General features: G+C 46.2%; 8 non-coding genes and 2 pseudogenes across 8 annotated transcripts; all 10 read right to left on the reverse strand.

The window, feature by feature from the left end:
• Nucleotides 1-1,482: 1,482 nt before the first annotated feature.
• LOC130322096 (U2 spliceosomal RNA) lies at nt 1,483-1,673 on the reverse strand. The gene has a single exon (XR_008867683.1). It is a non-coding gene; the product is annotated as a U2 spliceosomal RNA (small nuclear RNA).
• Nucleotides 1,674-3,760: 2,087 nt separating this feature from the next.
• On the reverse strand, nt 3,761-3,951 carry LOC130322158 (U2 spliceosomal RNA). The gene has a single exon (XR_008867740.1). It is a non-coding gene; the product is annotated as a U2 spliceosomal RNA (small nuclear RNA).
• A 2,093-nt stretch (nt 3,952-6,044) lies between these two features.
• LOC130322189 (U2 spliceosomal RNA) lies at nt 6,045-6,230 on the reverse strand. The gene has a single exon (XR_008867759.1). It is a non-coding gene; the product is annotated as a U2 spliceosomal RNA (small nuclear RNA).
• Nucleotides 6,231-6,923: 693 nt separating this feature from the next.
• LOC130322200 (U2 spliceosomal RNA) lies at nt 6,924-7,083 on the reverse strand (annotated as a pseudogene).
• Nucleotides 7,084-9,170: 2,087 nt separating this feature from the next.
• Nucleotides 9,171-9,361, reverse strand: LOC130322165 (U2 spliceosomal RNA). The gene has a single exon (XR_008867746.1). It is a non-coding gene; the product is annotated as a U2 spliceosomal RNA (small nuclear RNA).
• Nucleotides 9,362-11,445: 2,084 nt separating this feature from the next.
• LOC130322097 (U2 spliceosomal RNA) lies at nt 11,446-11,636 on the reverse strand. The gene has a single exon (XR_008867684.1). It is a non-coding gene; the product is annotated as a U2 spliceosomal RNA (small nuclear RNA).
• Nucleotides 11,637-13,734: 2,098 nt separating this feature from the next.
• On the reverse strand, nt 13,735-13,925 carry LOC130322098 (U2 spliceosomal RNA). The gene has a single exon (XR_008867685.1). It is a non-coding gene; the product is annotated as a U2 spliceosomal RNA (small nuclear RNA).
• A 2,087-nt stretch (nt 13,926-16,012) lies between these two features.
• LOC130322099 (U2 spliceosomal RNA) lies at nt 16,013-16,203 on the reverse strand. Its single transcript, XR_008867686.1, has one exon. It is a non-coding gene; the product is annotated as a U2 spliceosomal RNA (small nuclear RNA).
• Nucleotides 16,204-18,284: 2,081 nt separating this feature from the next.
• LOC130322173 (U2 spliceosomal RNA) lies at nt 18,285-18,470 on the reverse strand. Its single transcript, XR_008867753.1, has one exon. It is a non-coding gene; the product is annotated as a U2 spliceosomal RNA (small nuclear RNA).
• A 5,528-nt stretch (nt 18,471-23,998) lies between these two features.
• On the reverse strand, nt 23,999-24,077 carry LOC130322209 (U2 spliceosomal RNA; annotated as a pseudogene).
• Nucleotides 24,078-24,941: the final 864 nt, after the last annotated feature.

Below are 24,941 nucleotides of genomic sequence, written 5' to 3' on the forward strand. Positions count from 1 at the left end.
TGAGTGACATCATAGCACTGTAGTTCTGAGGGTTCTAGATGGATGCAACAATCTCCTGTTGCTTCTATGAAGGCCATAATAGACGACATCACCAAACAGCTCCATAGTCACATACACAGCAAAGGAGAGATGTTGTTTACACCTAGTGATGTCAGTGGTATTGAGTGACATCACAGCACAGTGCTAAGGCTCCTGGGCCTGGACACAGCAGCGGCTGCAATATCTCAACGGAGAATACGTTTATATATATGTGTGTGTGTGCGCGTATATATATATATATATATATATATATATATATATATATTTCTCCGCCGAAATAACTTTTAAACCCATTTCCACCTTTTTTTCCCTTCTCTTCCTCTTACTTTTTTTTCACGTTTTTTTACGTTTTTCTCCTTTTCGCCTCTTTTCTGGGCGTATTATTCTTCTTTTTCTTCTTTTTTTTCGTCTAATGCATACCCCATCAGTGCAGCAATGCTTATTCAATACCGCCAGCAGATGGAGACACTGGGGGATAATTTTCTAAGGATTTATACTGATTTTTCCTGTCTGAATTTGTCGCACAGAAAGTTGCAGGCCAAATATGTGTGACATTTCTGCGACTTTAGCTTCTAGAGCATTTTTACAACATTATACATAGGTGCTGAATACATAAAAAGCGACTGTTCAGCGACAGACAAGTCGCATCGGCTGAAAGTAGGCCAGAATGTCAGTCCATGTTGGAGCAGGTTTAGATACAGTCTAAAGCATAGATCTCAAAGTCTGTGCACAGAATTTAGCAAGGGCCTCGCACCTTCTGATGCATCAGGTAGGTGCACTATAGCATAGCCTAACCCTCTGTACTTTGGTCTATATTGATGCGGGACATAGACAGCCAGCTGATGACCAATCCATTAGTGCAATGGATGGCTGGAAGCATTTGTCTTTGCCTTTGCAATACCACAGAAGCAATGCATGGTCAATGTACAGCAATGACACACCTGTGTGAACAGCCAGGAGACCCCCCCATGTTATGTTACATAGTTACATAGTTAGTACGGTCGAAAAAAGACATATGTCCATCAAGTTCAACCAGGGAATTAAGGGGTAGGGGTGTGGCGCGATATTGGGGAAGGGATGAGATTTTATATTTCTTCATAAGCATTAATCTTATTTTGTCAATTAGGAACATTCAGCACCCACCCGCTATCAAGGCAGCTGCCTATCATGTCATGCCCTACCTGCACAGGTGTGCTGGCTACTCAAATGATCCAATTAAGGAGGCCATTTAGTCAGCAGCAGCAGAAGTCCTGTGCCTGGACGCTCCAACAGCGGCCAGACACAAGCAGAAGCAGCAGAAGCAGCAGCAGCACCACCTTTTGTTTTTTGGCTGCAGCAGCAGCAGCAGCAGCAGCAGCAGCAAGGCCCACAGGGCTGGCTAGCTGGCTAGCCAGCAAGCAGGTAGCAATGAAAGTAGGAATCTTTCTTTTTAACCCTGTAAGGGGGTGGTGCACTGTACCCGAAGATACTGCCATATCGGGTCAATGCATAGGGCGACGGAAGCAAGCTTCGAAATCGGCCCCCGTTCTCAAAAATCCATTTAATATATGGTCCCCAGATAGGGGACGTATCAGATATTAAACTGATAAGAACAGATACTACACTTGATCTTAGCCAAAAGGCCGAGAAGCGATAACCGTGAAAGGGGCGGGCCCAACAAGGTCCCCTTCATGGGCACTATCACTGCTTGCTGTCAGGGAGGCTGCCAGACAATTTTCCATGCACACTCTGGGCTGGGGGGCAGTCAACCACCAGTACACACAGCAGAACCTAAACCCATACCATTATTGCTAAGCAGCAAGACAGGGGCCCATTGCACTCCCACGGGGCCTTTTTAAATGCAATCCATAACCCGGATTTGCCAGGAACCCTTCTTACTCCTCCTACTTGCATGTGACACTGGGCTTAGGATCTGCATAGGAAACACACACACAAGCACACACCTACCTTTGTTGCCTGCAGATGCCTCCTTGGCTGTCCCCAAACGGTATCAAACCAACACCCACGGGAAGCTGTAAGCATAGAGGACATGCCTGCACCCCATTGGACTTACCTGTGTGGGTTAAATCCGGGTTATTTGACAACCTATGGCGGTGATGGTTCTGCTCAGGCAGAGCAGTGCTGATGCTCCTCATAAAGCTGTCGCTGCTGTGAAGGTTCTAGGTGACATCACAATCCCTATGGTTACATACACAACAAAGCTGGGTTGTTGTTGTTTACACTCTGCAAGGCCTGTGGAAGTGAGTGACATCATAGCACTGTAGTTCTGAGGGTTCTAGATGGATGCAACAATCTCCTGTTGCTTCTATGAAGGCCATAATAGACGACATCACCAAACAGCTCCATAGTCACATACACAGCAAAGGAGAGATGTTGTTTACACCTAGTGATGTCAGTGGTATTGAGTGACATCACAGCACAGTGCTAAGGCTCCTGGGCCTGGACACAGCAGCGGCTGCAATATCTCAACGGAGAATACGTTTATATATATGTGTGTGTGTGCGCGTATATATATATATATATATATATATATATATATATATATATATTTCTCCGCCAAAATCACTTTTAAACCCATTTCCACCTTTTTTTCCCTTCTCTTCCTCTTACTTTTTTTTCACGTTTTTTTACGTTTTTCTCCTTTTCGCCTCTTTTCTGGGCGTATTATTCTTCTTTTTCTTCTTTTTTTTCGTCTAATGCATACCCCATCAGTGCAGCAATGCTTATTCAATACCGCCAGCAGATGGAGACACTGGGGGATAATTTTCTAAGGATTTATACTGATTTTTCCTGTCTGAATTTGTCGCACAGAAAGTTGCAGGCCAAATATGTGTGACATTTCTGCGACTTTAGCTTCTAGAGCATTTTTACAACATTATACATAGGTGCTGAATACATAAAAAGCGACTGTTCAGCGACAGACAAGTCGCATCGGCTGAAAGTAGGCCAGAATGTCAGTCCATGTTGGAGCAGGTTTAGATACAGTCTAAAGCATAGATCTCAAAGTCTGTGCACAGAATTTAGCAAGGGCCTCGCACCTTCTGATGCATCAGGTAGGTGCACTATAGCATAGCCTAACCCTCTGTACTTTGGTCTATATTGATGCGGGACATAGACAGCCAGCTGATGACCAATCCATTAGTGCAATGGATGGCTGGAAGCATTTGTCTTTGCCTTTGCAATACCACAGAAGCAATGCATGGTCAATGTACAGCAATGACACACCTGTGTGAACAGCCAGGAGACCCCCCCATGTTATGTTACATAGTTACATAGTTAGTACGGTCGAAAAAAGACATATGTCCATCAAGTTCAACCAGGGAATTAAGGGGTAGGGGTGTGGCGCGATATTGGGGAAGGGATGAGATTTTATATTTCTTCATAAGCATTAATCTTATTTTGTCAATTAGGAACATTCAGCACCCACCCGCTATCAAGGCAGCTGCCTATCATGTCATGCCCTACCTGCACAGGTGTGCTGGCTACTCAAATGATCCAATTAAGGAGGCCATTTAGTCAGCAGCAGCAGCAGAAGTCCTGTGCCTGGACGCTCCAACAGCGGCCAGACACAAGCAGAAGCAGCAGAAGCAGCAGCAGCACCACCTTTTGTTTTTTGGCTGCAGCAGCAGCAGCAGCAGCAAGGCCCACAGGGCTGGCTAGCTGGCTAGCCAGCAAGCAGGTAGCAATGAAAGTAGGAATCTTTCTTTTTAACCCTGTAAGGGGGTGGTGCACTGTACCCAAAGATACTGCCATATCGGGTCAATGCATAGGGCGACGGAAGCAAGCTTCGAAATCGGCCCCCGTTCTCAAAAATCCATTTAATATATGGTCCCCAGATAGGGGACGTATCAGATATTAAACTGATAAGAACAGATACTACACTTGATCTTAGCCAAAAGGCCGAGAAGCGATAACCGTGAAAGGGGCGGGCCCAACAAGGTCCCCTTCATGGGCACTATCACTGCTTGCTGTCAGGGAGGCTGCCAGACAATTTTCCATGCACACTCTGGGCTGGGGGGCAGTCAACCACCAGTACACACAGCAGAACCTAAACCCATACCATTATTGCTAAGCAGCAAGACAGGGGCCCATTGCACTCCCACGGGGCCTTTTTAAATGCAATCCATAACCCGGATTTGCCAGGAACCCTTCTTACTCCTCCTACTTGCATGTGACACTGGGCTTAGGATCTGCATAGGAAACACACACACAAGCACACACCTACCTTTGTTGCCTGCAGATGCCTCCTTGGCTGTCCCCAAACGGTATCAAACCAACACCCACGGGAAGCTGTAAGCATAGAGGACATGCCTGCACCCCATTGGACTTACCTGTGTGGGTTAAATCCGGGTTATTTGACAACCTATGGCGGTGATGGTTCTGCTCAGGCAGAGCAGTGCTGATGCTCCTCATAAAGCTGTCGCTGCTGTGAAGGTTCTAGGTGACATCACAATCCCTATGGTTACATACACAACAAAGCTGGGTTGTTGTTGTTTACACTCTGCAAGGCCTGTGGAAGTGAGTGACATCATAGCACTGTAGTTCTGAGGGTTCTAGATGGATGCAACAATCTCCTGTTGCTTCTATGAAGGCCATAATAGACGACATCACCAAACAGCTCCATAGTCACATACACAGCAAAGGAGAGATGTTGTTTACACCTAGTGATGTCAGTGGTATTGAGTGACATCACAGCACAGTGCTAAGGCTCCTGGGCCTGGACACAGCAGCGGCTGCAATATCTCAACGGAGAATACGTTTATATATATGTGTGTGTGTGCGCGTATATATATATATATATATATATATATATATATATATATATATATATATATTTCTCCGCCGAAATCACTTTTAAACCCATTTCCACCTTTTTTTCCCTTCTCTTCCTCTTACTTTTTTTTCACGTTTTTTTTACGTTTTTCTCCTTTTCGCCTCTTTTCTGGGCGTATTATTCTTCTTTTTCTTCTTTTTTTTCGTCTAATGCATACCCCATCAGTGCAGCAATGCTTATTCAATACCGCCAGCAGATGGAGACACTGGGGGATAATTTTCTAAGGATTTATACTGATTTTTCCTGTCTGAATTTATCGCACAGAAAGTTGCAGGCCAAATATGTGTGACATTTCTGCGACTTTAGCTTCTAGAGCATTTTTACAACATTATACATAGGTGCTGAATACATAAAAAGCGACTGTTCAGCGACAGACAAGTCGCATCGGCTGAAAGTAGGCCAGAATGTCAGTCCATGTTGGAGCAGGTTTAGATACAGTCTAAAGCATAGATCTCAAAGTCTGTGCACAGAATTTAGCAAGGGCCTCGCACCTTCTGATGCATCAGGTAGGTGCACTATAGCATAGCCTAACCCTCTGTACTTTGGTCTATATTGATGCGGGACATAGACAGCCAGCTGATGACCAATCCATTAGTGCAATGGATGGCTGGAAGCATTTGTCTTTGCCTTTGCAATACCACAGAAGCAATGCATGGTCAATGTACAGCAATGACACACCTGTGTGAACAGCCAGGAGACCCCCCCATGTTATGTTACATAGTTACATAGTTAGTACGGTCGAAAAAAGACATATGTCCATCAAGTTCAACCAGGGAATTAAGGGGTAGGGGTGTGGCGCGATATTGGGGAAGGGATGAGATTTTATATTTCTTCATAAGCATTAATCTTATTTTGTCAATTAGGAACATTCAGCACCCACCCGCTATCAAGGCAGCTGCCTATCATGTCATGCCCTACCTGCACAGGTGTGCTGGCTACTCAAATGATCCAATTAAGGAGGCCATTTAGTCAGCAGCAGCAGAAGTCCTGTGCCTGGACGCTCCAACAGCGGCCAGACACAAGCAGAAGCAGCAGAAGCAGCAGCAGCACCACCTTTTGTTTTTTGGCTGCAGCAGCAGCAGCAGCAGCAAGGCCCACAGGGCTGGCTAGCTGGCTAGCCAGCAAGCAGGTAGCAATGAAAGTAGGAATCTTTCTTTTTAACCCTGTAAGGGGGTGGTGCACTGTACCCGAAGATACTGCCATATCGGGTCAATGCATAGGGCGACGGAAGCAAGCTTCGAAATCGGCCCCCGTTCTCAAAAATCCATTTAATATATGGTCCCCAGATAGGGGACGTATCAGATATTAAACTGATAAGAACAGATTTTTTTTTTTTTTTTTTTTATCTAAAGCCGAGGAACGTGCTTTCGATTCACCCAAAGTGCAAGAAAAAGTGCAAACGTGTTACACTAAAAAAACGTGCACAAAGGATGCGGTCTATCGCAAGCCCTTCTCCGATAGGAGAGAGGCCCCCCAACAAACCTTACCCTTCGCCTCCGGACCAAAAGGTACCTGCGAGGTTCCAGGTTCGATGTCCCTTTTCGCCGAAGCTACTAGGGGACCACAAATGCTCCCGGCATCCCCCTTGGCGTTAGCCAAGGTATCTGCCCGCAGAGCCGATTACGGTAGGTACCCTGCCAAAGCAGGAGTACCCGGGGTGTTTGCAGGGAGGTGCGGAACCTAATGGCCACACACACCTCCCCTAGACCGCCAGGAGGGACACCCAGAAGGGCTACCGCATCCTGACAAATCCTGTGAACACACAACACGCAAAAAGTGACACAGTGAGACAAAAAAGAAATAAATAAGTGAATGTGTGCAGATATACTGCCCGGACATCCGGCCGGATCTATAAAAATTTCTCTGATCCTAGCCAGAAGGCCGGGAATCAAGAGGTGAGTGCCACAAGGTGAAGAGATTATGGTGCCCGTGCTTCAACTCAGTGAGCCTATTCTCCCAGTGAGTTTCGGCACCTCGGGGTCACCACTCCCCGAGGCACAAAAGTACCTCGGCTCTAGACCCTCTCAGCCTCATGGCGAGACCCGGAGGGAACAGGTCACATCGGGGCAGCCGTCGAGCTGATTCCTCAGAACCAGCCCCGGAAAGCCCTGGTACACCTGCATCCTCCATGCAGCACCCATCCCCACCAGCATGAAAACTGATCAGAACAGATACTACACTTGATCTTAGCCAAAAGGCCGAGAAGCAATAACCGTGAAAGGGGCGGGCCCAACAAGGTCCCCTTCATGGGCACTATCACTGCTTGCTGTCAGGGAGGCTGCCAGACAATTTTCCATGCACACTCTGGGCTGGGGGGCAGTCAACCACCAGTACACACAGCAGAACCTAAACCCATACCATTATTGCTAAGCAGCAAGACAGGGGCCCATTGCACTCCCACGGGGCCTTTTTAAATGCAATCCATAACCCGGATTTGCCAGGAACCCTTCTTACTCCTCCTACTTGCATGTGACACTGGGCTTAGGATCTGCATAGGAAACACACACACAAGCACACACCTACCTTTGTTGCCTGCAGATGCCTCCTTGGCTGTCCCCAAACGGTATCAAACCAACACCCACGGGAAGCTGTAAGCATAGAGGACATGCCTGCACCCCATTGGACTTACCTGTGTGGGTTAAATCCGGGTTATTTGACAACCTATGGCGGTGATGGTTCTGCTCAGGCAGAGCAGTGCTGATGCTCCTCATAAAGCTGTCGCTGCTGTGAAGGTTCTAGGTGACATCACAATCCCTATGGTTACATACACAACAAAGCTGGGTTGTTGTTGTTTACACTCTGCAAGGCCTGTGGAAGTGAGTGACATCATAGCACTGTAGTTCTGAGGGTTCTAGATGGATGCAACAATCTCCTGTTGCTTCTATGAAGGCCGTAATAGACGACATCACCAAACAGCTCCATAGTCACATACACAGCAAAGGAGAGATGTTGTTTACACCTAGTGATGTCAGTGGTATTGAGTGACATCACAGCACAGTGCTAAGGCTCCTGGGCCTGGACACAGCAGCGGCTGCAATATCTCAACGGAGAATACGTTTATATATATGTGTGTGTGTGCGCGTATATATATATATATATATATATATATATATATATATATATATATATATTTCTCCGCCGAAATCACTTTTAAACCCATTTCCACCTTTTTTTCCCTTCTCTTCCTCTTACTTTTTTTTCACGTTTTTTTACATTTTTCTCCTTTTCGCCTCTTTTCTGGGCGTATTATTCTTCTTTTTCTTCTTTTTTTTCGTCTAATGCATACCCCATCAGTGCAGCAATGCTTATTCAATACCGCCAGCAGATGGAGACACTGGGGGATAATTTTCTAAGGATTTATACTGATTTTTCCTGTCTGAATTTGTCGCACAGAAAGTTGCAGGCCAAATATGTGTGACATTTCTGCGACTTTAGCTTCTAGAGCATTTTTACAACATTATACATAGGTGCTGAATACATAAAAAGCGACTGTTCAGCGACAGACAAGTCGCATCGGCTGAAAGTAGGCCAGAATGTCAGTCCATGTTGGAGCAGGTTTAGATACAGTCTAAAGCATAGATCTCAAAGTCTGTGCACAGAATTTAGCAAGGGCCTCGCACCTTCTGATGCATCAGGTAGGTGCATTATAGCATAGCCTAACCCTCTGTACTTTGGTCTATATTGATGCGGGACATAGACAGCCAGCTGATGACCAATCCATTAGTGCAATGGATGGCTGGAAGCATTTGTCTTTGCCTTTGCAATACCACAGAAGCAATGCATGGTCAATGTACAGCAATGACACACCTGTGTGAACAGCCAGGAGACCCCCCCATGTTATGTTACATAGTTACATAGTTAGTACGGTCGAAAAAAGACATATGTCCATCAAGTTCAACCAGGGAATTAAGGGGTAGGGGTGTGGCGCGATATTGGGGAAGGGATGAGATTTTATATTTCTTCATAAGCATTAATCTTATTTTGTCAATTAGGAACATTCAGCACCCACCCGCTATCAAGGCAGCTGCCTATCATGTCATGCCCTACCTGCACAGGTGTGCTGGCTACTCAAATGATCCAATTAAGGAGGCCATTTAGTCAGCAGCAGCAGAAGTCCTGTGCCTGGACGCTCCAACAGCGGCCAGACACAAGCAGAAGCAGCAGAAGCAGCAGCAGCACCACCTTTTGTTTTTTGGCTGCAGCAGCAGCAGCAGCAAGGCCCACAGGGCTGGCTAGCTGGCTAGCCAGCAAGCAGGTAGCAATGAAAGTAGGAATCTTTCTTTTTAACCCTGTAAGGGGGTGGTGCACTGTACCCGAAGATACTGCCATATCGGGTCAATGCATAGGGCGACGGAAGCAAGCTTCGAAATCGGCCCCCGTTCTCAAAAATCCATTTAATATATGGTCGCCAGATAGGGGACGTATCAGATATTAAACTGATAAGAACAGATACTACACTTGATCTTAGCCAAAAGGCCGAGAAGCGATAACCGTGAAAGGGGCGGGCCCAACAAGGTCCCCTTCATGGGCACTATCACTGCTTGCTGTCAGGGAGGCTGCCAGACAATTTTCCATGCACACTCTGGGCTGGGGGGCAGTCAACCACCAGTACACACAGCAGAACCTAAACCCATACCATTATTGCTAAGCAGCAAGACAGGGGCCCATTGCACTCCCACGGGGCCTTTTTAAATGCAATCCATAACCCGGATTTGCCAGGAACCCTTCTTACTCCTCCTACTTGCATGTGACACTGGGCTTAGGATCTGCATAGGAAACACACACACAAGCACACACCTACCTTTGTTGCCTGCAGATGCCTCCTTGGCTGTCCCCAAACGGTATCAAACCAACACCCACGGGAAGCTGTAAGCATAGAGGACATGCCTGCACCCCATTGGACTTACCTGTGTGGGTTAAATCCGGGTTATTTGACAACCTATGGCGGTGATGGTTCTGCTCAGGCAGAGCAGTGCTGATGCTCCTCATAAAGCTGTCGCTGCTGTGAAGGTTCTAGGTGACATCACAATCCCTATGGTTACATACACAACAAAGCTGGGTTGTTGTTGTTTACACTCTGCAAGGCCTGTGGAAGTGAGTGACATCATAGCACTGTAGTTCTGAGGGTTCTAGATGGATGCAACAATCTCCTGTTGCTTCTATGAAGGCCATAATAGACGACATCACCAAACAGCTCCATAGTCACATACACAGCAAAGGAGAGATGTTGTTTACACCTAGTGATGTCAGTGGTATTGAGTGACATCACAGCACAGTGCTAAGGCTCCTGGGCCTGGACACAGCAGCGGCTGCAATATCTCAACGGAGAATACGTTTATATATATGTGTGTGTGTGCGCGTATATATATATATATATATATATATATATATATATATATATATTTCTCCGCCGAAATCACTTTTAAACCCATTTCCACCTTTTTTTCCCTTCTCTTCCTCTTACTTTTTTTTCACGTTTTTTTACGTTTTTCTCCTTTTCGCCTCTTTTCTGGGCGTATTATTCTTCTTTTTCTTCTTTTTTTTCGTCTAATGCATACCCCATCAGTGCAGCAATGCTTATTCAATACCGCCAGCAGATGGAGACACTGGGGGATAATTTTCTAAGGATTTATACTGATTTTTCCTGTCTGAATTTGTCGCACAGAAAGTTGCAGGCCAAATATGTGTGACATTTCTGCGACTTTAGCTTCTAGAGCATTTTTACAACATTATACATAGGTGCTGAATACATAAAAAGCGACTGTTCAGCGACAGACAAGTCGCATCGGCTGAAAGTAGGCCAGAATGTCAGTCCATGTTGGAGCAGGTTTAGATACAGTCTAAAGCATAGATCTCAAAGTCTGTGCACAGAATTTAGCAAGGGCCTCGCACCTTCTGATGCATCAGGTAGGTGCACTATAGCATAGCCTAACCCTCTGTACTTTGGTCTATATTGATGCGGGACATAGACAGCCAGCTGATGACCAATCCATTAGTGCAATGGATGGCTGGAAGCATTTGTCTTTGCCTTTGCAATACCACAGAAGCAATGCATGGTCAATGTACAGCAATGACACACCTGTGTGAACAGCCAGGAGACCCCCCCATGTTATGTTACATAGTTACATAGTTAGTACGGTCGAAAAAAGACATATGTCCATCAAGTTCAACCAGGGAATTAAGGGGTAGGGGTGTGGCGCGATATTGGGGAAGGGATGAGATTTTATATTTCTTCATAAGCATTAATCTTATTTTGTCAATTAGGAACATTCAGCACCCACCCGCTATCAAGGCAGCTGCCTATCATGTCATGCCCTACCTGCACAGGTGTGCTGGCTACTCAAATGATCCAATTAAGGAGGCCATTTAGTCAGCAGCAGCAGAAGTCCTGTGCCTGGACGCTCCAACAGCGGCCAGACACAAGCAGAAGCAGCAGAAGCAGCAGCAGCACCACCTTTTGTTTTTTGGCTGCAGCAGCAGCAGCAGCAGCAAGGCCCACAGGGCTGGCTAGCTGGCTAGCCAGCAAGCAGGTAGCAATGAAAGTAGGAATCTTTCTTTTTAACCCTGTAAGGGGGTGGTGCACTGTACCCGAAGATACTGCCATATCGGGTCAATGCATAGGGCGACGGAAGCAAGCTTCGAAATCGGCCCCCGTTCTCAAAAATCCATTTAATATATGGTCCCCAGATAGGGGACGTATCAGATATTAAACTGATAAGAACAGATACTACACTTGATCTTAGCCAAAAGGCCGAGAAGCGATAACCGTGAAAGGGGCGGGCCCAACAAGGTCCCCTTCATGGGCACTATCACTGCTTGCTGTCAGGGAGGCTGCCAGACAATTTTCCATGCACACTCTGGGCTGGGGGGCAGTCAACCACCAGTACACACAGCAGAACCTAAACCCATACCATTATTGCTAAGCAGCAAGACAGGGGCCCATTGCACTCCCACGGGGCCTTTTTAAATGCAATCCATAACCCGGATTTGCCAGGAACCCTTCTTACTCCTCCTACTTGCATGTGACACTGGGCTTAGGATCTGCATAGGAAACACACACACAAGCACACACCTACCTTTGTTGCCTGCAGATGCCTCCTTGGCTGTCCCCAAACGGTATCAAACCAACACCCACGGGAAGCTGTAAGCATAGAGGACATGCCTGCACCCCATTGGACTTACCTGTGTGGGTTAAATCCGGGTTATTTGACAACCTATGGCGGTGATGGTTCTGCTCAGGCAGAGCAGTGCTGATGCTCCTCATAAAGCTGTCGCTGCTGTGAAGGTTCTAGGTGACATCACAATCCCTATGGTTACATACACAACAAAGCTGGGTTGTTGTTGTTTACACTCTGCAAGGCCTGTGGAAGTGAGTGACATCATAGCACTGTAGTTCTGAGGGTTCTAGATGGATGCAACAATCTCCTGTTGCTTCTATGAAGGCCATAATAGACGACATCACCAAACAGCTCCATAGTCACATACACAGCAAAGGAGAGATGTTGTTTACACCTAGTGATGTCAGTGGTATTGAGTGACATCACAGCACAGTGCTAAGGCTCCTGGGCCTGGACACAGCAGCGGCTGCAATATCTCAACGGAGAATACGTTTATATATATGTGTGTGTGTGCGCGTATATATATATATATATATATATATATATATATATATATATATATATATATATATATTTCTCCGCCGAAATCACTTTTAAACCCATTTCCACCTTTTTTTCCCTTCTCTTCCTCTTACTTTTTTTTCACGTTTTTTTACGTTTTTCTCCTTTTCGCCTCTTTTCTGGGCGTATTATTCTTCTTTTTCTTCTTTTTTTTCGTCTAATGCATACCCCATCAGTGCAGCAATGCTTATTCAATACCGCCAGCAGATGGAGACACTGGGGGATAATTTTCTAAGGATTTATACTGATTTTTCCTGTCTGAATTTGTCGCACAGAAAGTTGCAGGCCAAATATGTGTGACATTTCTGCGACTTTAGCTTCTAGAGCATTTTTACAACATTATACATAGGTGCTGAATACATAAAAAGCGACTGTTCAGCGACAGACAAGTCGCATCGGCTGAAAGTAGGCCAGAATGTCAGTCCATGTTGGAGCAGGTTTAGATACAGTCTAAAGCATAGATCTCAAAGTCTGTGCACAGAATTTAGCAAGGGCCTCGCACCTTCTGATGCATCAGGTAGGTGCACTATAGCATAGCCTAACCCTCTGTACTTTGGTCTATATTGATGCGGGACATAGACAGCCAGCTGATGACCAATCCATTAGTGCAATGGATGGCTGGAAGCATTTGTCTTTGCCTTTGCAATACCACAGAAGCAATGCATGGTCAATGTACAGCAATGACACACCTGTGTGAACAGCCAGGAGACCCCCCCATGTTATGTTACATAGTTACATAGTTAGTACGGTCGAAAAAAGACATATGTCCATCAAGTTCAACCAGGGAATTAAGGGGTAGGGGTGTGGCGCGATATTGGGGAAGGGATGAGATTTTATATTTCTTCATAAGCATTAATCTTATTTTGTCAATTAGGAACATTCAGCACCCACCCGCTATCAAGGCAGCTGCCTATCATGTCATGCCCTACCTGCACAGGTGTGCTGGCTACTCAAATGATCCAATTAAGGAGGCCATTTAGTCAGCAGCAGCAGAAGTCCTGTGCCTGGACGCTCCAACAGCGGCCAGACACAAGCAGAAGCAGCAGAAGCAGCAGCAGCACCACCTTTTGTTTTTTGGCTGCAGCAGCAGCAGCAGCAGCAAGGCCCACAGGGCTGGCTAGCTGGCTAGCCAGCAAGCAGGTAGCAATGAAAGTAGGAATCTTTCTTTTTAACCCTGTAAGGGGGTGGTGCACTGTACCCGAAGATACTGCCATATCGGGTCAATGCATAGGGCGACGGAAGCAAGCTTCGAAATCGGCCCCCGTTCTCAAAAATCCATTTAATATATGGTCCCCAGATAGGGGACGTATCAGATATTAAACTGATAAGAACAGATACTACACTTGATCTTAGCCAAAAGGCCGAGAAGCGATAACCGTGAAAGGGGCGGGCCCAACAAGGTCCCCTTCATGGGCACTATCACTGCTTGCTGTCAGGGAGGCTGCCAGACAATTTTCCATGCACACTCTGGGCTGGGGGGCAGTCAACCACCAGTACACACAGCAGAACCTAAACCCATACCATTATTGCTAAGCAGCAAGACAGGGGCCCATTGCACTCCCACGGGGCCTTTTTAAATGCAATCCATAACCCGGATTTGCCAGGAACCCTTCTTACTCCTCCTACTTGCATGTGACACTGGGCTTAGGATCTGCATAGGAAACACACACACAAGCACACACCTACCTTTGTTGCCTGCAGATGCCTCCTTGGCTGTCCCCAAACGGTATCAAACCAACACCCACGGGAAGCTGTAAGCATAGAGGACATGCCTGCACCCCATTGGACTTACCTGTGTGGGTTAAATCCGGGTTATTTGACAACCTATGGCGGTGATGGTTCTGCTCAGGCAGAGCAGTGCTGATGCTCCTCATAAAGCTGTCGCTGCTGTGAAGGTTCTAGGTGACATCACAATCCCTATGGTTACATACACAACAAAGCTGGGTTGTTGTTGTTTACACTCTGCAAGGCCTGTGGAAGTGAGTGACATCATAGCACTGTAGTTCTGAGGGTTCTAGATGGATGCAACAATCTCCTGTTGCTTCTATGAAGGCCATAATAGACGACATCACCAAACAGCTCCATAGTCACATACACAGCAAAGGAGAGATGTTGTTTACACCTAGTGATGTCAGTGGTATTGAGTGACATCACAGCACAGTGCTAAGGCTCCTGGGCCTGGACACAGCAGCGGCTGCAATATCTCAACGGAGAATACGTTTATATATATGTGTGTGTGTGCGCGTATATATATATATATATATATATATATATATATATATATATATATATATTTCTCCGCCGAAATCACTTTTAAACCCATTTCCACCTTTTTTTCCCTTCTCTTCCTCTTACTTTTTTTTCACGTTTTTTTACGTTTTTCTCCTTTTCGCCTCTTTTCTGGGCGTATTATTCTTCTTTTTCTTCTTTTTTTTCGTCTAATGCATACCCCATCAGTGCAGCAATGCTTATTCAATACCGCCAGCAGATGGAGACACTGGGGGATAATTTTCTAAGGATTTATACTGATTTTTCCTGTCTGAATTTGTCGCACAGAAAGTTGCAGGCCAAATATGTGTGACATTTCTGCGACTTTAGCTTCTAGAGCATTTTTACAACATTATACATAGGTGCTGAATACATAAAAAGCGACTGTTCAGCGACAGACAAGTCGCATCGGCTGAAAGTAGGCCAGAATGTCAGTCCATGTTGGAGCAGGTTTAGATACAGTCTAAAGCATAGATCTCAAAGTCTGTGCACAGAATTTAGCAAGGGCCTCGCACCTTCTGATGCATCAGGTAGGTGCACTATAGCATAGCCTAACCCTCTGTACTTTGGTCTATATTGATGCGGGACATAGACAGCCAGCTGATGACCAATCCATTAGTGCAATGGATGGCTGGAAGCATTTGTCTTTGCCTTTGCAATACCACAGAAGCAATGCATGGTCAATGTACAGCAATGACACACCTGTGTGAACAGCCAGGAGACCCCCCCATGTTATGTTACATAGTTACATAGTTAGTACGGTCGAAAAAAGACATATGTCCATCAAGTTCAACCAGGGAATTAAGGGGTAGGGGTGTGGCGCGATATTGGGGAAGGGATGAGATTTTATATTTCTTCATAAGCATTAATCTTATTTTGTCAATTAGGAACATTCAGCACCCACCCGCTATCAAGGCAGCTGCCTATCATGTCATGCCCTACCTGCACAGGTGTGCTGGCTACTCAAATGATCCAATTAAGGAGGCCATTTAGTCAGCAGCAGCAGAAGTCCTGTGCCTGGACGCTCCAACAGCGGCCAGACACAAGCAGAAGCAGCAGAAGCAGCAGCAGCACCACCTTTTGTTTTTTGGCTGCAGCAGCAGCAGCAGCAAGGCCCACAGGGCTGGCTAGCTGGCTAGCCAGCAAGCAGGTAGCAATGAAAGTAGGAATCTTTCTTTTTAACCCTGTAAGGGGGTGGTGCACTGTACCCGAAGATACTGCCATATCGGGTCAATGCATAGGGCGACGGAAGCAAGCTTCGAAATCGGCCCCCGTTCTCAAAAATCCATTTAATATATGGTCCCCAGATAGGGGACGTATCAGATATTAAACTGATAAGAACAGATACTACACTTGATCTTAGCCAAAAGGCCGAGAAGCGATAACCGTGAAAGGGGCGGGCCCAACAAGGTCCCCTTCATGGGCACTATCACTGCTTGCTGTCAGGGAGGCTGCCAGACAATTTTCCATGCACACTCTGGGCTGGGGGGCAGTCAACCACCAGTACACACAGCAGAACCTAAACCCATACCATTATTGCTAAGCAGCAAGACAGGGGCCCATTGCACTCCCACGGGGCCTTTTTAAATGCAATCCATAACCCGGATTTGCCAGGAACCCTTCTTACTCCTCCTACTTGCATGTGACACTGGGCTTAGGATCTGCATAGGAAACACACACACAAGCACACACCTACCTTTGTTGCCTGCAGATGCCTCCTTGGCTGTCCCCAAACGGTATCAAACCAACACCCACGGGAAGCTGTAAGCATAGAGGACATGCCTGCACCCCATTGGACTTACCTGTGTGGGTTAAATCCGGGTTATTTGACAACCTATGGCGGTGATGGTTCTGCTCAGGCAGAGCAGTGCTGATGCTCCTCATAAAGCTGTCGCTGCTGTGAAGGTTCTAGGTGACATCACAATCCCTATGGTTACATACACAACAAAGCTGGGTTGTTGTTGTTTACACTCTGCAAGGCCTGTGGAAGTGAGTGACATCATAGCACTGTAGTTCTGAGGGTTCTAGATGGATGCAACAATCTCCTGTTGCTTCTATGAAGGCCATAATAGACGACATCACCAAACAGCTCCATAGTCACATACACAGCAAAGGAGAGATGTTGTTTACACCTAGTGATGTCAGTGGTATTGAGTGACATCACAGCACAGTGCTAAGGCTCCTGGGCCTGGACACAGCAGCGGCTGCAATATCTCAACGGAGAATACGTTTATATATATGTGTGTGTGTGCGCGTATATATATATATATATATATATATATATATATATATATATATTTCTCCGCCGAAATCACTTTTAAACCCATTTCCACCTTTTTTTCCCTTCTCTTCCTCTTACTTTTTTTTCACGTTTTTTTACGTTTTTCTCCTTTTCGCCTCTTTTCTGGGCGTATTATTCTTCTTTTTCTTCTTTTTTTTCGTCTAATGCATACCCCATCAGTGCAGCAATGCTTATTCAATACCGCCAGCAGATGGAGACACTGGGGGATAATTTTCTAAGGATTTATACTGATTTTTCCTGTCTGAATTTGTCGCACAGAAAGTTGCAGGCCAAATATGTGTGACATTTCTGCGACTTTAGCTTCTAGAGCATTTTTACAACATTATACATAGGTGCTGAATACATAAAAAGCGACTGTTCAGCGACAGACAAGTCGCATCGGCTGAAAGTAGGCCAGAATGTCAGTCCATGTTGGAGCAGGTTTAGATACAGTCTAAAGCATAGATCTCAAAGTCTGTGCACAGAATTTAGCAAGGGCCTCGCACCTTCTGATGCATCAGGTAGGTGCACTATAGCATAGCCTAACCCTCTGTACTTTGGTCTATATTGATGCGGGACATAGACAGCCAGCTGATGACCAATCCATTAGTGCAATGGATGGCTGGAAGCATTTGTCTTTGCCTTTGCAATACCACAGAAGCAATGCATGGTCAATGTACAGCAATGACACACCTGTGTGAACAGCCAGGAGACCCCCCCATGTTATGTTACATAGTTACATAGTTAGTACGGTCGAAAAAAGACATATGTCCATCAAGTTCAACCAGGGAATTAAGGGGTAGGGGTGTGGCGCGATATTGGGGAAGGGATGAGATTTTATATTTCTTCATAAGCATTAATCTTATTTTGTCAATTAGGAACATTCAGCACCCACCCGCTATCAAGGCAGCTGCCTATCATGTCATGCCCTACCTGCACAGGTGTGCTGGCTACTCAAATGATCCAATTAAGGAGGCCATTTAGTCAGCAGCAGCAGAAGTCCTGTGCCTGGACGCTCCAACAGCGGCCAGACACAAGCAGAAGCAGCAGAAGCAGCAGCAGCACCACCTTTTGTTTTTTGGCTGCAGCAGCAGCAGCAGCAAGGCCCACAGGGCTGGCTAGCTGGCTAGCCAGCAAGCAGGTAGCAATGAAAGTAGGAATCTTTCTTTTTAACCCTGTAAGGGGGTGGTGCACTGTACCCGAAGATACTGCCATATCGGGTCAATGCATAGGGCGACGGAAGCAAGCTTCGAAATCGGCCCCCGTTCTCAAAAATCCATTTAATATATGGTCCCCAGATAGGGGACGTATCAGATATTAAACTGATAAGAACAGATAAGGTTTCAACAAAATTTTATTGAATAAATAAGAAACCATACAAAATTTAAAATGCAAAATAATAAAAGGTTCACAAAAGTTTTAAAATACAAATAATAAAACCAGTAATAAAAGGAGAAAAAATAAAAATGGCAGGATAAAACATTATACAAATGTCATAAAAACTGATTATACTGTTATTTCGTTCCATAGAGGCAGACACCACATGGATGCTGCCTCGCTGGCCCCCAACTGTTTCTTGTCTCTTAGGTAATAGATGTACATCTCACTCAGGGCCAGCTTTATACAGTTTTTAACATCAATAAAATCATGTTTAAAAAGTAAGATGTTCCTAACTTTCCAGATGGCATTTTTAAAACAATTAATAATCATCCAGCAGATCATCTGCTGTTTAAAATTGGGGCAGTTAAAAAGACCGTAAAAGACACATTCGTGACTAAAATCTTTTAGGCCGCAGGCCCACTTCAAAAGTGGGCCTACCTTCCTCCAAAGCTCCCGTGCAAAAGGGCAGTTCCAAAATATGTGCAGCACCGTTTCGTCCACTCCGCAGCCATCTCTCGGGCACTTGGCTCTCGCCACCAGTCCTCGCCTGTGCTGGAACTCACGAGTAGGGAGGCACTGGTGGACGATTGCCCAGGCAAGATCCCTGTGTACATTCGCCAGAAACTTCCCGTACACGTTCCGCCATACCTTTTTGGATCTTGCCTGTGTGAAATTGGACACTGCCAGGGTAACCTCACTCCGCCTGAGGACCTTTGATACCTTTCTCTGGTCCCCCAGTATGTCAGGCTCCAAATCTTGGAGACCTAGGAGCCTGACTGTCTTTTCCAACACCACATAATGTTTTGGGGGACACAGAAGCACCGGAGCGTTCAGAGGGATGCGCAACCATCTTTTAAAAACCATGCCCGCAGCGTACCTTAAAAAGCAGCTAAAAATGCCATCGGATTTAATAATTTTAAAACAGAAACAGAAATACTTTATGTAAAAGAAAGTAAAAAGGTTAGGAACATCTTTCCCGCCATTATCTTTACTTTTGTACATAAAATCACGCTTTAATTTCTCCATTTTTGAACCCCATAAAAAAGAAAAAACAATTCTAGTTACTTTTTTAATGTATAAAATAGATGGAGGAAATACCATGGCAATGTATAGCATAATAGGGAGTAAAACCATCTTTATTATTAAAATCTTCCCCTCCATGGTAAGGTTTCTAAGATTCCACATTAAAATCTTCTTCTCCATCTTAGCTATAGCTGAATCCCAGTTAGGGCTCCCATCATTGACCTGGTTAAAAACAATACCTAAAACTTTAATTTGATCCTGTTGCATTGTGACTCCTGGGGTGATGGATGAATCCCAGGAGCCAATATAAAAACAGTCACATTTATCTGTGTTTAGCTTAAAACCAGAGACCTCGCAGAAATAGCTGGTGTTCCTCAATGCCCCCCTCATGGATGGAGAGTCCGGGCACAGTATGGTGACATCATCCATGTACCCCAACACCTTTAGATGGGTCCCTCCTCCACCAGGTATCGGTACGCCTCTTACTACCCGGTCTTTTCTGAGGAGGGCCATCAGTGGTTCGATTGCGCAAATAAAAAGGAGTGGGGACAGGGGGCAGCCCTGTTTGACACCTGATAAAAGAGGAACACCGCTGGTTAAAAAGCCATTAACAGAGACTTGACTAAAACAGGATCGGTATAAAAGCATGATTCGGCTTAAAATCGTTTCAGGCACTGCCATCTTTTTAAGAACTAAAAACAGGTATTCATGGGAGACCCTATCAAAGGCTTTTTCAAAGTCTAAGGATAAAATTGCTACAGTTTGATTTCTATCCTTAAAATACCATAAAACATCTCTTAAAATATTTAGGGATTCAGCTATAGACCTTCCAGGTACCCCACAAACCTGATTTGGGTGAATTAATTTATGAATAAAAGGTTTAAAACGGACAGCTAATAACTTGGCTAAAACTTTATAATCGACATTTAAAAGTGTGATGGGGCGCCAATTTTTTAGCATATCCTTTTCACCCTTTTTAAAAAGTAATGATACAATCCCCCTCCTCCAGGAAGGGGGAAGTTCATTAACAATAAAAGTTTCTTTATACAATAAAACCATATCATCCTTTAAAATATCCCAAAAAGCTAAATAAAATTCGATGGGTAAACCATCTTCCCCAGGGGCCTTCCCACTAGAAAAACTTTTAAAAACAAATAAAAGTTCATCTAAGTTAAGATCACGGGATAAAACCTCCTGGTCTAAAACATCTAGCTTAAAATCAAGGGAATTAAGAACATGTTCTAAAAAGGATGGATTAAGATCTTTCTTATTAAAAAGAAGCTGGTAGAAGTTAAAAACTGCATCTAACATGCCTTTTGGAGTGGATTCACCCTCAAGGTTTTGGATGATATCCCTCCTATTCATCACTTTTTTAAAAAAGAAACGGGAACATTTCTCGCCCTCCTCCAGGTGCTGCACATGTGAGTTAAAAATGATTTGTTTCCCTTTCTTTTCTATGGCATGTTTTATTTCAGTTTTAAGGTTTAAAATATCATTTTCTACATCCATACCAGCTTCTTTCAATTTAAAAAGTACATTTAAACGCATGTTAAGAACATAAAACCACTGTTTTTCCATTTTTGCCTTCTTCTTACCTGCTTTGATAAAAAAAAAACCGATTTTAGATTTGGTGCCCTCCCACCAGTGCAGCATAGGCTCGTGGGGTTTTCTTTGTGATTGCCAGCATTGGTAGGTCCGCACAAACTCCTCTTTTATCTCAGGGTCCTCTAGGAGTGTGGTGTTTAATCTCCAGAGGCCCCTTTTTGCTTTTTGCTCCCCCTCTAGCTCCAGGCCCACCAAGAGGAGCTTATGATCAGAGAAGATATTCTGCTCGAGCGTGCATTTCAGGGGTTTAAAAGCTCTAGAGGAAAAAATAAAATCGATTCTGGAGCTCACTCTTCCATTGGACCATGTGGCGCCTGGGTCCTCCGGCAAGAGATCCTTCCAGCAATCTTTCAAATTAAAATCATCAATAAAATTTTTAAGCAGGTAAGAAGTGCGGTCTTTACGATTAATATCCCCACCCTGCCGGTGTTCCCCATCACGTATGCAGTTAAAATCACCTCCCACCAGCAGGGGGGAAGACCCAACACAAAACAGTGGTAAAATTTCAAATAGTTCTGCCCGCTCCTGTTTATCAGGAGGGGCATACACATTTAAAACACGAATTAAAAGTCCATTAAAATATAGATGAATTAAAAGAGCTCTGCCAGGCACAATCTCAGTTACTGTATGAATAGAAAAGGACTGGCCTCGGCAGAGCAGCCCAACACCCACAGAACGACAGTCATTTGCACCGGACCATATGGATGGGCCCAGCTTCCAGTCTTCTTTTAAGTCTTTATAGTCCATTTTACTAGGGATTCCACATTCTTGTAGCAGGCAAAGGTCAAAGTCACATGTCTCTAGATAAGAAAATAAAGCAGCCCTGCGATCAGGGCTCTTTAAGGACCTCACATTGAGTGAGGCAATTTTTACAGGGATAGGCATAGTTTATGGAGAGTCCGTGCTTGGAGAATCAAAGTCAATAATAAGCTGCGTACCGTCATCCCCCGCCTGCGGGGTCATCAGCTCCTTGATGTTCTGAGGGTCGGAGCTTGAGATCGATGATGCCCCGACCCTGAGCTCGCTCTCGTCCGAACTACGGCACGCCGCTTTCCTTTGAATGTCTTCCTCTTCTTCTTCTCTTTGTCTTTTAAATGTCACACTGCTGTCCATATCCTCTGTGTTGCTCTCACTCGATGTAATCTCTGGCCCCCGGCTGATGGATCTGCGTCTTCTTTCATCATTTGACGACTGGAACTGCTGCACAGGGGCCTGTGAGGCCTCTTTTCCGGAACCTTTGCCGCTACCTTGGGAAGTTTTCATCGCTTGTTCCCCAGCAAGCGTTGCTGAGGACTGTTGCTCCAACTTCCCCATCGATCGACGATGGCCAGTTTTACCCACCGGGTCCACTGCTGGCGGGGCAGCAAACCCTGGTTTGGCGCCACTTGTCTTCTTGGCCCTGTCCTGTATAGGCGGAGTAACAGGACCGGGCTCAGACCTGGCCACCTGGCTCCCCTTCCGGCGGGCTTTCACCGGGGCCTCTTCGTCCGGAGCAGGGCGACCCTGGGCCAAGCCAGTACCTGGCTTATGCTGCAATTTTGGGTCCACTTTTGCCCCCACCGAGGCCCGTCGGCTGCCACCCGCCACAGGTGAGCCCCCTTCAGAAGTTTCGGCGGGCTCTTGAGCCAGGTAGGAAGTCGATCGACGTCTTTCAATTTCCCGGGCAGTAAACTCGATCACCCGCCCGGGCTTCGTGGAATCCCCATGGCCTCCCCCTAGCACTACCACCGGTGGGCCCCCCGATGGAGCACCAGAGGTCTTGGGCCTGGACCCATCAGTACCTGCCATCTGGGGTTTGGGCATCTTAAAAAAGGACGTCTTTTGTCCTGTCCCCTCTTTGGGCGGGCCCAGCCTTGACCCACCCATCGTAGTTTTTGCTTTATGGGGACAGGAATTAAAATCGTGATTTTCCTCTCCGCAGAGGTTGCACCTTATCGTATGGCTACATCTTGAGGCTATGTGACCTTCTTGGCCACACCTATTGCAGCGAATCACACGCTCCGCGCCGCAGGTCTCCTGGGTGTGGCCAAACCTCAAGCAATTTCGGCAATACATAGGCATTTGAGGATAGAACAGGAAGCCCCGAACTCTCCCGATGGCAAAATTTGGGGGCGGATGGCAAAGACCCCCAATACCACCGGGATCCTTACGGAGCTTGACCCAGAACTTCCTCTTGCCGTTCCAGAACCGCACGGAGTTCAAGATTTTGTTTGCGAATCGCACCTCTTCGCAGTATCGCCGAAGAAAAGTGGCTATATCCTCCGTGGTCACATGAGGGCTGTGCATAGCCACCACCAACGGTATATGTTCCTCACCATAGAGGAACTGGAACGAAAGACCGTCGAGTCGATCGTCCCTCTGGTCCGCACCAGACAAGGTTGCATAGATGTTATCGCAACACGCCGTGGCCGTGAAGGTGACGGTATACAGGCCACGGCTTTCCTGGTCATTTAGACACAGGATGTCCTCCCTATTGAGGCGGAAGTAGTCAAGAAGAATCACCTCCGCAATGAAGCGGAGGTTCTTCAACTGACGATGGCTCTCCGACACCTCTATGCGGATGGTATTTCGCATCGACATTTCCCCAGAGGGGAAAGCCCAGGAGAACGGCATCTTCCACACCCAGGGACTAAGCCCCTTCCCCAATAGCAGCAGGGGCTCGGAATCCCGCTATAAAAGCGGAACCCTTACCCAAGGCAGAGGTCGGGGGTACCCTAGGTGCTTCCGAAGCTACAGGTAACGCTCAACGTACCGAAAATGCCTTCTGAGATACAAGGTCCCAGAGACAGGGGGATCGCAACCCGTTGTCCGTGGACTAAGCCCGCTCCCCAATAGCAGCAAGGGGGTGAAGTCCCTCCGTAAGGAGAGACAATCCCCCAAGGCCGAGAAGCGGGGTACCACAGACACCTTCCGACCAGACCAAATGCAGATACTACACTTGATCTTAGCCAAAAGGCCGAGAAGCGATAACCGTGAAAGGGGCGGGCCCAACAAGGTCCCCTTCATGGGCACTATCACTGCTTGCTGTCAGGGAGGCTGCCAGACAATTTTCCATGCACACTCTGGGCTGGGGGGCAGTCAACCACCAGTACACACAGCAGAACCTAAACCCATACCATTATTGCTAAGCAGCAAGACAGGGGCCCATTGCACTCCCACGGGGCCTTTTTAAATGCAATCCATAACCCGGATTTGCCAGGAACCCTTCTTACTCCTCCTACTTGCATGTGACACTGGGCTTAGGATCTGCATAGGAAACACACACACAAGCACACACCTACCTTTGTTGCCTGCAGATGCCTCCTTGGCTGTCCCCAAACGGTATCAAACCAACACCCACGGGAAGCTGTAAGCATAGAGGACATGCCTGCACCCCATTGGACTTACCTGTGTGGGTTAAATCCGGGTTATTTGACAACCTATGGCGGTGATGGTTCTGCTCAGGCAGAGCAGTGCTGATGCTCCTCATAAAGCTGTCGCTGCTGTGAAGGTTCTAGGTGACATCACAATCCCTATGGTTACATACACAACAAAGCTGGGTTGTTGTTGTTTACACTCTGCAAGGCCTGTGGAAGTGAGTGACATCATAGCACTGTAGTTCTGAGGGTTCTAGATGGATGCAACAATCTCCTGTTGCTTCTATGAAGGCCATAATAGACGACATCACCAAACAGCTCCATAGTCACATACACAGCAAAGGAGAGATGTTGTTTACACCTAGTGATGTCAGTGGTATTGAGTGACATCACAGCACAGTGCTAAGGCTCCTGGGCCTGGACACAGCAGCGGCTGCAATATCTCAACGGAGAATACGTTTATATCTATGTGTGTG

Source organism: Hyla sarda, unplaced genomic scaffold, assembly GCF_029499605.1.
Source record: "Hyla sarda isolate aHylSar1 unplaced genomic scaffold, aHylSar1.hap1 scaffold_231, whole genome shotgun sequence".
NCBI classification, from domain to species: Eukaryota; Metazoa; Chordata; class Amphibia; order Anura; family Hylidae; genus Hyla; species Hyla sarda.